We start from the raw sequence: 16,384 nt of genomic DNA, 5'->3' as shown, positions 1-16,384 counted from the left end.
ATGCAAATTAAGCACATGTCTACAACCCGAATCTTAAGAGTGTGGATTCCATAACGCCACAAAACGCAAAGGTCCACCATGTTGTATTTTGTTGAATTTAATGGCAATTGAAAAGTCCACGTTTGTGTGTGACATCATCGGCTCCCATGTTTTCTCTGTTCAGCAAACTGGCCTCTGTCACCCCGCAGAACTGTGCAGTCAGGAGAGAAGCCATCACGTGCTTGACCATAGGTATGGGGGCTCTGCAGGGAGGCTCTGTGCAGAAGACACCCGGGGACCGAACGCAGGAACCGAACAGGGGAGAGTTTCAGTGGAAAATGCAACAGGCTAACTGGAAAATAAGACAAAAGGCTCAGTGATGAGATGTGAGTTAAGAGAAGTTTAGCAAAAATGAGCATCATGTGATAGAAATGAAAAGGTTGCAGGCTTTTTAAAAAGATACACAGATAAATGCAGATTTGTCTGCAAAGTCCTATAATCTCGACATGAGACTGGAGTTGGCTGGAGGGGACTGATGGATACAACCCAGCCAGGCCTGTGCACTTTGCTCTCCTATGATGACAGGAGAAAAGCAGAATCAATGGCCAATGAGCCCGAAGAGAGGAGATACTTGAGGCAGACCCGAGCCCAGCCTGCAGCCCAGGGCCACCCCGGCCTCAGTCGGCCCCAAGGTGGCCTCTCTGCAGCCTGGCCCCCACCCTGCAGGTGTCGAGCAGACATAAATGTTGGGTCTTGCTTTGAGGCGACTTGCTTCACGTTATTACAGTAACAGCTGACAGATACATGGATGTGATGGGCTGAATTATGTCCCTCCAAGATTTGTGAGTTGAAACTTTAACCCCCAATACCCCCAAATGTGATTGTATCTAAAGACAGGACCCCCAAAGAGGTGATTAAGGTAAAATGAGGCCGTTGGGGTGGCCCCTGGTACAATAGGACCGGTGTCCCTTGAAGGGGGAATTTCGACACGGAGACCCAGGGGTGCATGCACACGGGGGGGGGGGGGAACCCCAGGAGGGCACAGCGAGAGGGCGCCATCGGCAAGCCCAGGAAGGAGGCCTCAGGCCCCCGATGGGGGTTCTGGGCCTCTGCACCGTGAGAAGACGAACTTCTGCCGGTGAAGCCACCAGGCACGTGGGGCTTTGTTCTAAGGCTGCCGTTACCTCCGCCCTTCGTCATTTCCCGGTCCCCAGCTTCCCTGAGACAGGCTGCAGCTCCCTGTCTGCATGTTGTCCGTGAGGAAGCCCAGAGCAGGCGCCAGAAGGCTCGTTCGTCCCCTCAGGGAAGGGAGTCACATGCCCTGCGAAGTCTCGGGGGAGGATGCCATCATCCGTGAGCTGTCATGCCCGCGTCCCCAAACTCTACCAAACATGCTGGGCCCAACCATGGCCCTCAGAGCAGCTGGCCCGACAGCGTCGCTGCGCGTGGACACCGCCCCACAGAGTGTGGCAGGACCCACGGCCACGGCCAGTCACAGGATGCCTCCCTCCGTGGCTCCTGGGAGATGGAAGTACTGTGCAAGCAGGCTCTCCATTGTTACCTCTGCTGTTTTCGCTCATCTGTTTGTTCGCTTTCCCGGAAGGAGGGGCTTGTCTGCGAGTACAGAGAAGTGTCGCTCCTGCCCCAGGCCGTGGCCACTGTCACTCCTGCCCCACACCGTGGCCACCGGTGGCTTTCCAGGAGTTCTGTCCCTCTTTGCTCTTCCTAGAACGTCTCACAGAGACTCCCCGAAAGGCGGGTCCTGAGACCTGTGGCTGGTCAGCAGGCAAAGGGAACCCCATCAACCTGCGCGGGGCGCAAAGCGGAGCTCCTTGCTTGTTCAGCTGCTGGAAGGTTCTAGAACAGCAGGCCCGTGGAGTCCAGCCATGCTGGCGGAGACCAAGTCTGAGCCTCTGTTGCCGTTCTGAAAACCTCACAGGTTTTACTGATGCTGCCACGTGGCAGGTGATCCCTAACGTGGCCTCCCACCTGGCCACAAGCCTGACCCCCAGCAAAGGCCTCCACGGGGAGCGGGGGGTGCTCTGCCCCTTGGGAGCTCGCCCTGGTGGCCAAGGGAGAGGCGAGCCGCTGCGGCCAAGCTGCTGTCCGCCGCCTGGAAGGCCAGTGGCCCTTGGTGCCCTACTCCCCAGGTGCCCCTGGGCATCTGTGAAGCCCTCCCTGCAGAGGGGACGGGAGAGGCAGGGATGCCGGGCAGGCGGCAGGCGGGCGCTGGGCGGAGCCCTCCCGGGCTGCAGACACGGGGGTCACTCCCGACGAGGCAGCGGTGCTGTTAGTCAGCAGCCCTGGTCGTTTTAAGCACGATCGTTTTCCCATAAGCTCTGCTGATGGCCTTCCCATTACTGCTTTTCAGAGGAAAGATTCAGGACGGCAGCAAACGCTGTGAGAGAGGATATTAGGCTTAGATTGACCATAACAAAATTATTATGAGAGCGGAGCTCTCTAGTTTATACTGTATCATTAACTGCGCATTTTCCCCACGTGCTGCTCAGCGGACCAGCAAAGCAAGTGCTTGCTGCAGATCTCAATCTCGGTGAGCGATCAACTCAGCGTTCTGCATAAGTAGATGTCGCGTGGCTCCCACAGCTGTGGGAAGGCAGAGGGCGTCAGAGAGGGTTTCTCCTCAGCCAGGCTGCGGCAACACAGAAGTAAATCCCACCCGTTGGAGCCAGCACAGGGGGACACGCGGAGAGGAAGGCAGAGAGGTGGGGCTCTAGGCCCTCGAGGTAGGGACACTGCCCGCCGGGTCTACAGTTGCACTCCGGGATCCCCAGTCTTACTTTCAGTCTGCTCAGAGATCTTTTGCATTTTTTTTTTTTAACGTTTACTCATCTTTGAGAGACAGAGCGAGAGCATGAGCGGGGAAGGGGCAGAGAGAGGAAAACATAAAATCCGAAGGAGGCTCCAGGCTCCAAGCTGTCAGCACAGAGCCTGATGCAGGGCTCGAACCCACGAACTTCGAGATCACGACCTGAGCCGAAGTCGGACGCTTAACCAACCGAGCCACCCAGGCGCCCCGAGATCTTTTGCATTTTGAATGTAATGTATTTTTTTTTTTTACCGTTTATTTATTTATTTATTTTGAGAGGTGGTGGAGGGCCAGAGAGAGAGAAAGAGAGAGAACATCCTAAGCAGGTTCCACGCTCAGGGCAGAGCCCGATGTGGGGCTCAATCCCACAACCTTGAGATCACAACCTGCACCGAAATCAAGAGTCAGACACTTAACCGACTGAGCCACCCAGATGCCCCTCGAATGTAATACCATTTTTTAAACGTTTATTTATTTTGAGACACAGAGCATGAGCAGGGGCGGGGCAGAGGCAGAGGGACAGAGAATCCAGGCAGGCTTCGTGCTCAGTGCAGAGCCCGACATGCGACTCGAACTCAAAACCATGAGATCACAACCCGCAACGGCATCAACACTAGGATGCTTAGCTGACTGAGCCACCCAGGCGCCCCTCGAATATAACATCTTAACTGGAAGCCTCCAGAAGCATCAGAAACCGAAGAGGGAGACACCCTTGGTGTGATGCCTCAAACTCAGATTCGGAGCCAGGAGGGGCCTTGGGCCTTCCCCACTCTGAGCTGTGCAGCCCCTCTCCCAGTCGCCCCCGTGGCCACAATCCCCCGAGGCCCCGAGGCCCAGCCCAGTGCCGACGGTGTCTCCCGTTACCCCTCAGCCTCCTTATCACCAGGCCAGCTTCCCGTGGCTGCAGTAACAAACTTCCACAAAGCTGGTGGCTCAAAGCCACACACGTGGATTCCTCTGCAGATCCGGAGGTAGGATGTGCTCCACACAAGCCGCTGGCAGGGCGATGCTCCTTCTGGAGGCTTCAGGGAGGAACCCATTTCTTGTCTTTGCTGGCTTCTAGAGGCTGCCTTCATTCTTGGCTCCTGGGCCCGTCCTGACACCGCCCCCACCTCTGCCTGTCATCGGACGCTGATCCCCCGCCTCCCTCTGGCACGCACCCTTGCCATTACGCTGGATCCACCCAGATGACCCAGGTCCCCCACCTCTAGGTCCCTGATCTAACTGCATCTGCAAAGTTCCCTCTGTCAGGCAAGGCCGCACATTAACAGCTTTGGGGATCGAGACATGGACATCTTTAGGGGCCGTGGTCGTGTCTAACGCAAAACTCTGGTTTTCTCTGTGATTCTGCAATACAGGGTGGTCTGTGAATGCTCTTGCATAGTTACCAAGTCACAACCTTTTATTTTAAATGTATTGGCCGTGAGCACAGAAGTAAGCCTTTCGAGGCTGAACAGGAAGTAGGGAAAGGACAGACAAACTCTGGAAAGTGTCCTCCACCGAGGTCACCCCAGGCTCGGGTCATCTGGTAGCCGAGTGGCAGAGGCTGGAGGCTCAGAGCAGAACAGGCTGCGAGGCTGGGCGGGGCGGGGAGGGGAGGGGAGCCCTCCAGCCCTGGGCCCTGCAATGCTTGCCCAGAGACCCCACTGATATTCACAAGGATGTGCCCCCAAGAGCCACCTCAGCTCTCTAAAAAATTAATTTCCTTTTCTAGCCATGGATCTCCTGCCTACCTAGGGCTTGAGACCATCAGACCCATTTTCCTAACAAGCACCTGTTGTCACTCACTGCTTCAGGTTTCTCTGAAATTCAAACAGCACTCCTGCACCCAATGCCTCTTCTGGATGATCTCCCAGCTCTTCCCGCTGACTGTTCATGGAGGGTGAGGTCCTCGGATAAGCCCGGCTCACAGGGGAGTCCCCACCTTGGCATACCTCAGCCAGGAACTCAGCCCAAGGTGGAAAGGAGCCCAGGACTGAGCCCACCACTCTGGCATCCGAGCGCCCCCAGGGTCAGCCAGACCTTTCGCAGCGGATGCCGGCCTCTTTCTGACCCAAGCTGCAGAGAGCAATTTGTACCAGTTCCTTAGGAGTTAATTTAGGCTGTAAAAATACCACAAGAACAAGACCGACTGCTGGGCACCTGGCAAAGACTTGAATCCCTGGCAGCAGAAACACCCTCCCCATTTGTGGACATAAAGGAAACATCAAAATAACTGGGGCTACAGCCAAAAAGGGCAGCCAGGGGGACACAGCCCATCAGAGCACAGACTGGCCCAATTGGAATGGGGAGTGAGGCCAGCAAGGGGAGAGATCACTGCCAAGGGCAGAGGGCTGCCAGGACGGGGCTGGGCTGCCGGTTTCTGAAGAAGGGAGGCGTGTTAGTGTCCTGGGGCCATGAGAGCAATTAGCACAAACTGCGGATTTATGGATTTATTCTCGTAGGGTGCTGGAGGCCAGATGTCAGGAGTTGTGGTGACAGCAGGGCTCTGCTCCCTCCAGGGCCTCTGGGGGAGGAAACTTCTTTGCCTCTGCCCTCTCCTGACAGCCCCAGGCATCCCTTGGCTTGCAACCACATCATCCCCATCTCTGTGTCCAGCTTCACGCGGCCTTGCCCTGCGCCCTGCGTCTCTGTGTGTCCTCTCCATCCCTGTGCCTCTAAGGACTCTGCCACCCTAATCCAGGAGGATCTCATCTCGAGACCCTTAGTTTCATCTGCAGATGAAGGACCCTATTTTCCACTGAGGCCACATTCACAGGTACCCGGGGTTAGGACCTGGACTTATCTTTTGGGGGACACTGGTTACCTCACTATGGTAAGACTCGTCATCACCTCTAGAACCCTTTGTCTCTCTACGTGCCCAGGAAGAACCTTCGGCTGCAGCCCCAGGCCTTGCCTGGAAAAGCCAAGCCCGCACCCCCCAACGGGCCTTTGCAGTCCATGCTCTGAAACAAAGTCAAAAACCAGGGGAGGCCCCTGGAAAACCAGAGAGGGGTGGTGCCCTGCCTGGAGGCCAGCCTGGCCTGAAAGGTCTCTGATGTGTGCAACTCGATAAAAACTGTAAAGCGCTTCTAATTGTATCTAACCGCGGCTCAGCTCTGTCTGCCTCCGACTTCCCCAGAAAGAAGACAAGTGTTTGTCACACCGGCGTTGAAATCAACACAATTACGTGGATCTCAGGGGTTCTCAGATCCAGTCTGATCCCGAGTCCACGGGAGACTGTCCGCACCACTGTCTCCAACCTGGAGAGGAAGGCCCACAGAGCACCCCACCCGGTCTGTCTGCTCCTCAACACTGGCCATGTCAAACGGAGAGGGGTGGACCCACCCTGCAAGTCCCGCGTCATCAGCACAAGTGTTCTTGGTGAGATCAAAAGGCAATTTAGAAGCAGACAGATTCTGGGGTGGCCTGGGGCTCAGTCAGTTAAGCATCTGACTTCAGCTCAGGTCATGATCTCGCGGTTCGTGGGGTCAAGCCCCACGTTAGGCTCTGTGCTGACAGCTCGGAGCCTGGAACCTGCTTCGGATTCTGGGTCTCCCTCTCTCTGCCCCTCCCCCACTTGCATTCTTTCTCTGCCTCTCAAAAATGAATACATGCTAAAAAAATTGTTTTAATAAAATAAAAAAAAAAAAGGAAGGGGATTCTAAAAACACCTCCTGCTGCAGCACAGGTAATCTGTAAAAATGCTTTCTGTGAGCAAGGAATCCTTTCTCCCTCCCAGGAAGAAAAGTAATGCCAGCAAATGTGGGGTTCTCTTGAGAAGCTCAGACCCATCTATCTCCAGATCCCTGCCAGCCGGGAGAGCAGGCAGGAGGGCCCCCCAGGGGGCACAGACCCCAGAGACGGGAGCGGTGTGCTGATAAGGGTCCACGCCGGACATCTCGCCAATGCCACTGAACAGGGGCTTACAGGTGGGCTTTAAATCATGTAGAAAAACCAAGCCCTGTGATGTCTATGCTTCTCCATGCTGTGGAGCAAATGCAGAGCTATCCCAAGGGCGCCTTTTCTGGCTGGGAAACACTGTTCCTATCTTTGTGTCACCAGGTCAGCCTCCACCCTGGAGTGTTACCTAAGAAAGCCCGAGTGCATTTCTCGGGTGAGGGCCTTCACTCATGACATGCCTTCCTAGATGAATGGCTGAATCTTACGGTACCTGAAATCCCCTGGGGTGGGGGTGGAAGTCTCGTCAAGATGTAGATGCATGGCTCTGAAGCTACAAGTTCCCAGGTGCTTCGGGGCCACGGATCACACTTTGAGCAGATATTTTCCTCACCCTGCCTCTCCTCCCCCTTAAAACCACAATTCAAGGCTCAGGTGCATTCCTGCAGTAACAGCTTACTTAGGATTTTTTGAACCATCAGCCTTCCGCCAGGCAGGGGAGCCCTCCTGAAACCGTGGCTGTTCTCTGCGCAGCTGACACCGACGTTCTCTCTGCGGCTCCTCTGGCCTCTGTCTCTGGCCATTTGATAGGCTGAGCAGAACTGAAACTCCCTGTCCACAGGAAGTGTCATAAAGCAGTCAAAGAAAAGAAGACAAGGCGGCCGTAGCTGAGCCCCCTGGGATTCTGACTGGTTACGGAGGAGGTGACCCGGTGTGCTGGGCTAGTGCCAGATCAATGACATCGTCAAGCTGCCGGCTTCTCCCCTGGTCAACCATGAAGCTGCTGGTTTATGTCCGCCTCTGAGAACCAACCTAACTACTGCACAGTCTCCAGGGTCAAGTCAAACAGCACCTCATATAAGACCTAATGGTTTCCTCTACGGCTCTCTGCTACCATGATTCTTTTTTTTTTTTTTTTTTTTTTAACGTTTATTTATTTTTGAGACAGAGAGAGACAGAGCATGAACGGGGGAGGGTCAGAGAGAGGGAGACACAGAATCTGAAACAGGCTCCAGGCTCTGAGCTGTCAGCACAGAGCCCGAAGTGGGGCTCGAACTCACGGACTGCGAGATCATGACCTGAGCCGAAGTTGGCCGCTTAACCGACTGAGCCACCCAGGCGCCCCTATGCTACTGTGATTCTTTAAATGAGTGGGAGTTTGATTTCATGATAAACCCACAATCCTATCTCGAGGCAAGGTGATTAGATGAGCAGAGGTAGAGATGGTAAAAAATGTAAACACAACCCAGTGAGAACTGAACTATGCCCAAGGACATATAGGCTTAGATCAGTCAAGAAAGTTAGGGATTTACTTCTTGGGCTAGAAACAGCCTTCCCTCTGGGTATTCTGCCCAACGACTGTAGACTGTCCTGGCTGGGGCTCCAGACATAACTGTGGGTCTCTCCCACCATCAGAGAGAACAAAGAAAAGCAGGAGGCCCCTGCAGACAAGGTCTATTCCTGCTGGAGGGGGAACAAATAGATAAAACCATACCCTACGACATGTCAACTTATAAGCTTTGAAAGCATTTATGTCCTTCAACCCAGAAATTTTTTTGAAATTATTCAAAAAAGAGAAAACACTCTAGACTTTGGACTAAATGTGATAACTTGAATAGTCGAGTGCAAAGCTGCTCCCTACAAAAGCCCCATTGGAATAATATCAAAATGATAAAATAACATAGGTTCACAAAGACAGAATCAAAGTATATAGGTCAACAGCAATGTCTTAGAAAATAAAAAGCAGATGGACCATTTCACTTCTGGAGATGGACGAATAGCTCCTGTTGGACCATCCTTCCCACAGATAACACCTAAAATCTTCAGACTATTTTTTTTTTTAAGTCTGAAGGCACTGAAGAGTGGTCAAGAGCAGGCAGACGCTAGAGGGGAGTGGACATTCGGAAGAAGGGAACAGTGTGGGGTGAGTTTCCCATTTTCATGACTTTGAGTCTAAGAGCAGACCCAGAGCTGAGACAGCCAGAGCAGCTAAATTTGAGGAGCAGAACCTCAGTATCCCCAGCTTCCAGAACCAGAGGAGAGAGCTAGGGGAAACTACATCCACTGGAGAGTAAACAGGGAACACGGGGAGGGGAGAGTCAGGGCAGGAGAAGGGGATTCTGCATGTAAACTCAGCCCAAGCACCTGGCCAACCACTTAACAGCACATGTGCAGGCAGGCTCTGGCACAGCCCGAAGGCTGAAAGAACTGAATTAGACATGAACTACTTGCTACAAGAGAGGGGATTTCAAGTTTGAATTCAAAGGCATGTATACTGTCTGCTTAGCAAAGAAAATAAGTACTCTCTGGAGGCCCAGAACAGAATCCAGAGTCTCTAACACATCACTCACAAGGGATAGGACCCACGAAGAAATTACAGTTGACCCTTGAAAAGCACAGGAGTTAGGGGCACAAGCCTCCAGGGTGGTCAAGATTCCCTGTATAACCTGACTTCCCAAAAACTTCATTACAAAAAGCCTACTGTTGACCAAAGCCCTACTGGTAACAGAAGCAGTCGATTAACACGTATCTTGTGTGATATAGGTTCTACACACTGTATTCTTACAATAAAGTAAGCTGCAGAAAAGAAAATGTTACTAAGAAAATCATAAGGAAGAGAAAATACATTTATAGCACTAGACTGTATTTATCTAAAAAAAAAAAAAAAAATCCCCATCTAAGTGGACCATGCAGTTTAAACCCATTTTGTCCGAGGGTCACCTGTGAATGATATATGACCAAATAGGAAAAGTAATCATATACGTGCACACAGGTAATAGAACGTCAAACTCTATGAAGCAAAAATTGAATTAAAAGGATAAATAGACAATTCCTCGGGCGTCTGGGTGGCTCAGCCAGTTAAGCATCCAACCCTTGATTTGGGTTCAAATCACGATCTCATGGTTCATGAGTTCAAGCCCTCTGAGCTGACAGCTCAGAGCCTGCTTGGGATTCTCTCTCTCCCCCCCTCTCTCTCTGCCCCTCCCTGCTTGCACTCTCTCTCAAAATAAACATCTTTTTTTCAAAAAGGATAAATAGACAATCCCACAAGTACTGTTGAAGACTTTAATTTCCATCCCTCATAAATTAATACAGTAGATTAAAAATGAGTAAAGCTACAGATTTACTGTTTACTCCACCAAAAAGCTGCATAATACACATTCTTGGCAAGTCCACAGAACATGTGCACCAGGATATGCCATATATGGGCCAATAAAATAAGACATTAAATATAAAAGGGTTAAAATCATACTAAGTATATTCTCTGACCAAAGTGGAATTAAGTTAGAAATTAACAATACATCAAAACACTGCTAATGTGCGGAAATTGAACAACCTACTTCGAAATAATCCATGTCTCAGAAAACACACGGGAAATTTAGAAAATATTCAAATTGAATGGTGATGAAAATACAACTAGTTGACTTTGGGATTTGCTTAGAGTGATATTTACCACTTTAAATAGTAGAAAAAGGCAGTTCAAAAATTAATGAACTAATGCATAACTCAAAAACCAGTAAAAGAAGAGCAAAGTAAACCTAAATTAAACAGAAGGAAGGAAATGATAAAGCCATAAATCAATGAAATGGAAAAAACAAAAACAAAAAAAAACAAGAGCAACAAAATTTATAAATCCCCAGCTAGGGGCACCTGAGTGGCTTAGTCAGTTAAGCATCTGACTCTTGATTTTGGCTCAGGTCATGATCTCATGATTTGTGAGTTCAAGCCCCACATCAGGCTCTGCACTGACAGTGTGCAGCCTATTTGGGATCCTCTGGCTCTCTGCTCCTTCCCCACTCATAGCGTCTCTTTCTCTCTCTCAAAATAAGGAAGGAAGGAAGGAAGGAAGGAAGGAAGGAAGGAAGGAAGGAAGGAAGGAAGGAAGGAAGGAAGGAATTCCTAGCTGTTATTGATAGAGAGAAAGAGGAACAATGAATAGAGTATTACTACAGGACCTACAGATTTTAAAAGGGAAATAGAGGAGTATTTGAATAACTATACACCAACAAATAGAGCAACTTACATGAAACAGACACATTCCGTGAAAAATACACAGCTTACCAAATTTGACACAAAATGAAGCGGAAACTCTGAATAGCCCTGTTATCTATCTGTTAAAGAGAAAAATAACACCACTCTCATACAAACTCTTTCAAAAAATAATGGAGGAGGGAACCTTCGCCAATCCATTATATCAGGCCAAAAGAATTCTAATACAACAGCCTGAAAATTACACTATAGTGGAAGAAACTCACATGAACATAGATCCAAATTTCCTTAGCAAACTTTAGTAACATAGAGGATAATATCACACGACCATGTGAAAATTTTCCCAGGAATACAAGGCAAGTTTTTGTTTTTAAACATTTATTTATTTTTGAGAATGTAGACAGAGCACAAGCAATGGAGGGGCAGAGACAGAGGGAGACACAGAATACAAAGCAGGCTGCAGGCTCTGAGCTGTCAGCACAGAGCTGGACACAGGGATCGAACTCACGGACCGCAAGATCATGACCTGAACCGAAGTCAGAAGCTTAACCCAATGAGCCACCCAGGCGTCCCTACAAGGCAGGTTTAACATTCAAAAAGCAATAAATGTTAAGTTATGCTATTAACAGAATAAAAGAAAACATATGATCATTTCAACAGTCACAAAAAAAGCACTTGGCCATTTGACAAAATTCGACAACCATTCACGATTTTTAAAATGTTGGCAAACCAGGACTAGAAAGAAACATCTTCGGTCTGTTAAAGGGATCCACACAAAAACCAAAGTTAAAGCTATACTGAATGTTGAAAAAGACTGAATGCCTCTCCCTTAATATGAGGATTGATGTGATGATGTCTACTCTCATTACTTACACTCCATGTTCTACTGGAAGTCCTGGCCATTATAATAAGGCAAGAAAAAGCAAACAAACAGAACAGAGATTAGAAAAGAAGCAGTAATATTACCTATTTGCAGAAAACCCCACTGTTTACATAGAAAATTCTAAGGAATTTATAAAACAACTTTTATAACTAATAAGGTCACAGAACACATGTTTAAAATACAGCAATAGACTATAACTTTATATCCTAGCAACAAGTGGAAAATGAAATTTTTTAAATTCCTTTTGCAATCACATCAAAAAATAAAACACTTAGTAAATTCAATAAACACATGCAAGACCTGTTCACTAGAAGCCATAAAATATTACTGAGAGACATGAAGTCAGACCTAAACAAGTGAAGAGACATCCCACACTCGTGGCTTTGAGGACTCAATATTAAGATGTCAATTTCCCCAAAACTTCTCTATAAATTTAACATAATCCAAATCAAACGCACACTGGCTTTTATGTGGAAATTCACAAGCTGGTTCCAAAATCTGTATGGAAATGCAAACTACCTAAAATGGCCAAAACAGTTTTAGAAAAGAAGAATAATGTTGGAGGACTAGAGTACCTGACTTGAAGACCTACTACAAAGCTATAGCAATCAAGGCGATGTGACACGGGCATAGAGTACCAACAAATGTATCGGTGAAAGAGAATAGAGAGAGCAAGACAGATTCAACAAAAGCACGGGAGCAACCTAACAAAAAAAGGAGTCTTTCCACCAAATTGTGTTGGAACAACTGGATATTCGTACGAAAAGAAAGCCCTTGGCCCTCCCTCATGGCATGATACGTTCACGTCAGGTGCTGGACTCACTCAATGGAAGGACGGCCACTAGAACTAAACAGTAGGTCCAGAAACTGCACTAATTTGCTGGCACTATTGTCTACTTCAGAAGAAACTGATGCCACAAAGCACCACCAATGAGATGCTGCCACTCTACACCTTTAACGGCAATAACAAGACAAGGCGCTCTGCACAGAATCGCTGAGAAATGGGGCTGTCTCTGTTTGCCACGGCCACGTGTGTGGCCCACTTTTGAATGCTCCCAACAGTGGGACACACCTCTGACCCCCCCCCCCATGGAGGAGGGTCCTCTCCAAGGCCCAGGGAGCCCCTTCTACTGGCCCCTGTCCCAGGGACCTCCAAGTGGGACATCTGGGGAGGAAAAGGGCCACGTAGGCACAGCTCTGAGGACCACGCGGACAGAAGAGTCTTCTATACCCAAAACTGCAGCCACAGGGCCACTGGTCCCTACAGCAGGACAGCACCACATTCATCATTGACATCATCATACATCACCATACGTCACACATCATCATACATTATCACACACCATCACGCATCACACAGCATCATGCATCATACATCACACATATGTCATCATGCACCCATCATACCTCATCACACATCACACATCATAACCATCATAAATCATGCACTATCAGACATCCTACACCATCATACATCGTCACATCGTCATACATCATACGTTATCATACATCACACATCATACATCATAACCATCATACATTATACACCATAATATGTCATCATACATTACACATCATATATCATCATATGCCGTCATGCATCATACATCATACATTATACATAATCATACATCATATATCATACATCATCATACATCACACATCATCATAACCATCATACATCATGCACCATCATGCATCATACATCATCATACAGCAGGACAGCATCATTGACAGCAAAACAACATCTCATTCTGCGTGTCCATTTACACAAGCCAACAAATCCCCTTTTCTGCCCAGGGTTGTTTTGGCAATTACAACTTTAAGCCACTATACTGTAAATGACAATATTCAGAAATTCAACAATGAAAATGTACTGACTTTAGAAAAAAGCAAAAGTACCTAGAAAGATGGACTTAGGCGGTGGGAGGGAGGGGAAAGTGGGCGATGGGCATTGAGGAGGGCACCTGTTGAGATGAGCACTGGGTGTTGTGTAGAAACCAATCTGACAATAAATTTCATATTAAAAAAATAAAATAAAAGTATAATGGGCAAAATCATCCCCAAAATCAATGAAATAAATAAAATAAAATAAAATAAAAACTCCACCAAAAAAAAAAAAAAGAATGTGGGCCGTAGAGCTACATTACCCGTTCAAATTCTGGTTGACTGGGGAAAGTTATCCAACCCCTCTTGACCTCAGTTTATTCAACTGTAATATGAAACTAATGGTACTTCATAGGATTAATTGAGTCACTACTTGCAAAGTGCTTAAATCAGTGCTTGCCCCATAATAAATACTTAAGTAAAAAAGAAAGAAAGATGGATGGATGGATTTAAGAGAACCCCCAAATGCAGTGGACATGGTGGCCCACGAGCAGACTGATGCTCCCCGATCCCCACCCCACACACTGCCATGAACACCGGCTTCCAGGGCTGGAGCTGTCAGCAGAGCCGCTCCTCCCGTCTCCGTGGTCGGTTTAGGGGTCAGCCGGCCCAGGTCACGGGACGGGATGATGGTGGCCAAAGAGACCCAATGCCTCGGTCTCTCCAGGGAAATGAGAGCAAAGGGGGAAGTGGCCAGAGCTATGTGCCCCTTTCTGCCCTGAGGAAGGAGGCCGCGCCAGGGGCAGAGCTGAGAGTGGGAGCCAGGACGCTGATCCCGGGGCCTCCCAGCAGCCCGGCGCCCAGGACTGTCTGGGCTCACGAGCCCACGCGTCCTTTTACTGCCGGGGCTGGCTGGGCCACCTGCCACCTGAAACAGACCATGTCCAAACTGACGTCGACGAGCCCACCCGCTGCCAGGCAGTGACCCCCCAACTCGATTCTGAGCTCCCACACTCCTCTGCTCTGGAGAGGAAATTCCAGGTCCAAACCCAAAGGTGAGTTTCCAACATCTCCGGGCCCCGGGTTACCCACCCCGTCCCCCTCAGGGATGCTCAACCCGTGAATCCACCATCTTCCCAGGTTCCAGAATCAGCCGAGGTCGCACCCTGTTTTCACCGAGGTAACTGAGAAAGGGCCCGCTTCTGCCTCAGTCGGGGGGGGGGGGGCGGGGGGGGGGTTGTAGGGACAGCTCGGGGGCGAGAGCCTCCTGATGTCCTGACACCTAAGCCCGCGCTATCAGAAGCCCAGAGCCCGCCCTCCCTGCGTCCTGTGGAGGCTGGGCTTCCTGTTCTGCTTTCATGGCTTGGGCCAGGCATCCAGGAGCCACCAGGCTCTGCCCCAGAGCTGCCGAGCACAGAGCCTCGGCTTGTCCTCCACCGAGAAAACCAGGGCACCTGACCGGGTGCCTGGAAGCCTCCCCGTGCTGCAGACCTACCAGGCTGAAAGCCGGGATGCCGTGCACAGGACAGCAAAACATTTCCTTCGAGCACCGGAAAAGCCCCACGGGGACACGGCCACTCAGGAAGCTCGCTGAAGTGCCCGGGGCTCACCTCAGAGGCAAGCTGCGGGGCCGGAGGACGCGATCTCTCTGCTCCTCCTTCCCGTCGCTAATCACTGGTCACTGAGGGGATGTCCTGGGTAAGTGGCCCTGCCAGAGCCCTTGCTTCAGGCAGCTGTCCATCTCCCACTGGCAGATGGTGGGGTGGCCAGTGGCCTTGGCCTGTCGCTATCACAGTGAGAGCTGCTGTCAGGCAGGCGGCCCCAGGCCTTGGGCGGAGCACTGGCCTTGGAGGCCCGGCCTTCAGAAGAGCCTGCCAAGATCTCTCTGTTTTTCATTCCCTTTAAATCCAGCCAGCCCTCCCCGCTGGCAGCGCCTCAGGAAATTTGGGGACAGATTGGGAAGGTGGCCAGCTTGTCTCAGACCGCGGCCTCTGAGCCCACCCGGGTGTCCTGGGGAGCAGAGCAGAGGGGGTGCATGGCCCGGCTAGGGCACCCACCCCGTGGCCTTTTCCTGGCCCTGCCCCCCACCCCCAGGAGCAGCTGGTGGAGCCAGCCTGAGGGTTCACTTGGATATTTATTTGCTTTAAAGAGGTTTTAATCCAGGCTGCATGTGTTCCCAGCAATTCAGGTGTTAATTTACCCAGCCCTCCTGTGTTAAGCCGCATTCCTTTTTAATGAGGTTAAACAGTGAGATTCTCTGAATTTAAATTAGGTTGTCTTTTAAGGCAATCAGTTCATCCCCCTATCCAGAGCCCCCCATCCTAGCCACCCTCACCTCTCCCCAGGTGTCTCTGTGGCCTGGAGCCCGCCCTCCATTGGGCAGGGGGTGGGGGGCGGGATATATTTTTAAACCCTACATTTATCACATTTCCACCCGCCCTGCCCTGCCCTGCAAAGCCCTTTTCTGGCTGTTTTCTACTTGGCTCTTTGTTTCCTTAAAGGACTTCCCCTGCCACCTGCTCCCCTCCCAGCTCCCGGGCCTTCTCACCTGCTGCCCCCTTTGCAAGAATACCCCCCCTTTCCTCTGGGAATCCCTGCTTATCTGTCAGAGATCAGCCCCAGCAGGCCGGCTTCCAGAAAGAAGGCAGCCCCCCCCCCCCAACTCTGGCTCTCAGGCACTCGTGATTAAGTGATTAATTATGTGCCTGTGGAATCCTGGCTCCCCCTTCCAGGAGGCACCGTGTCTGTGTCTTTACTGACAGTCTTGTTCTCCACGGCCATGGCACACCCAGCGGATATTGTTCAAACAGTGAATGAGTGAAAGCATTCGACGTGCAAGAGCAAAATCACGCCCCTGATTGAACAAATTATTTCCTAAAATCACCTGAAATCCCGGGCCCTTCCAACAAACGTGTTCACGCGCTGGCACGAACACGCAGCTTGTGTAGAACAAACACAGCAGCCTCCTCCGCACGCGGTTCCATGCCAGGTTTTACTCG

General features: G+C 50.3%; 1 long non-coding RNA gene across 1 annotated transcript in view; it reads right to left on the bottom strand.

Moving 5' to 3' along the window:
* Window positions 1-15,674, bottom strand: part of LOC113600359 (uncharacterized) — a 323,672-nt gene extending 307,998 nt beyond the window's left edge. The window contains exon 1 of the long non-coding RNA XR_008291962.1: window positions 14,881-15,674. This is a non-coding gene — a long non-coding RNA (uncharacterized LOC113600359). The remainder of the gene's footprint in view (window positions 1-14,880) is intronic.
* Between the last annotated feature and the right edge of the window lie 710 nt (window positions 15,675-16,384).

This window comes from Acinonyx jubatus, chromosome D2 (assembly GCF_027475565.1).
Source record: "Acinonyx jubatus isolate Ajub_Pintada_27869175 chromosome D2, VMU_Ajub_asm_v1.0, whole genome shotgun sequence".
NCBI lineage: Eukaryota > Metazoa > Chordata > Mammalia > Carnivora > Felidae > Acinonyx > Acinonyx jubatus.
This window is presented reverse-complemented; position numbering and strand designations above follow the sequence as displayed.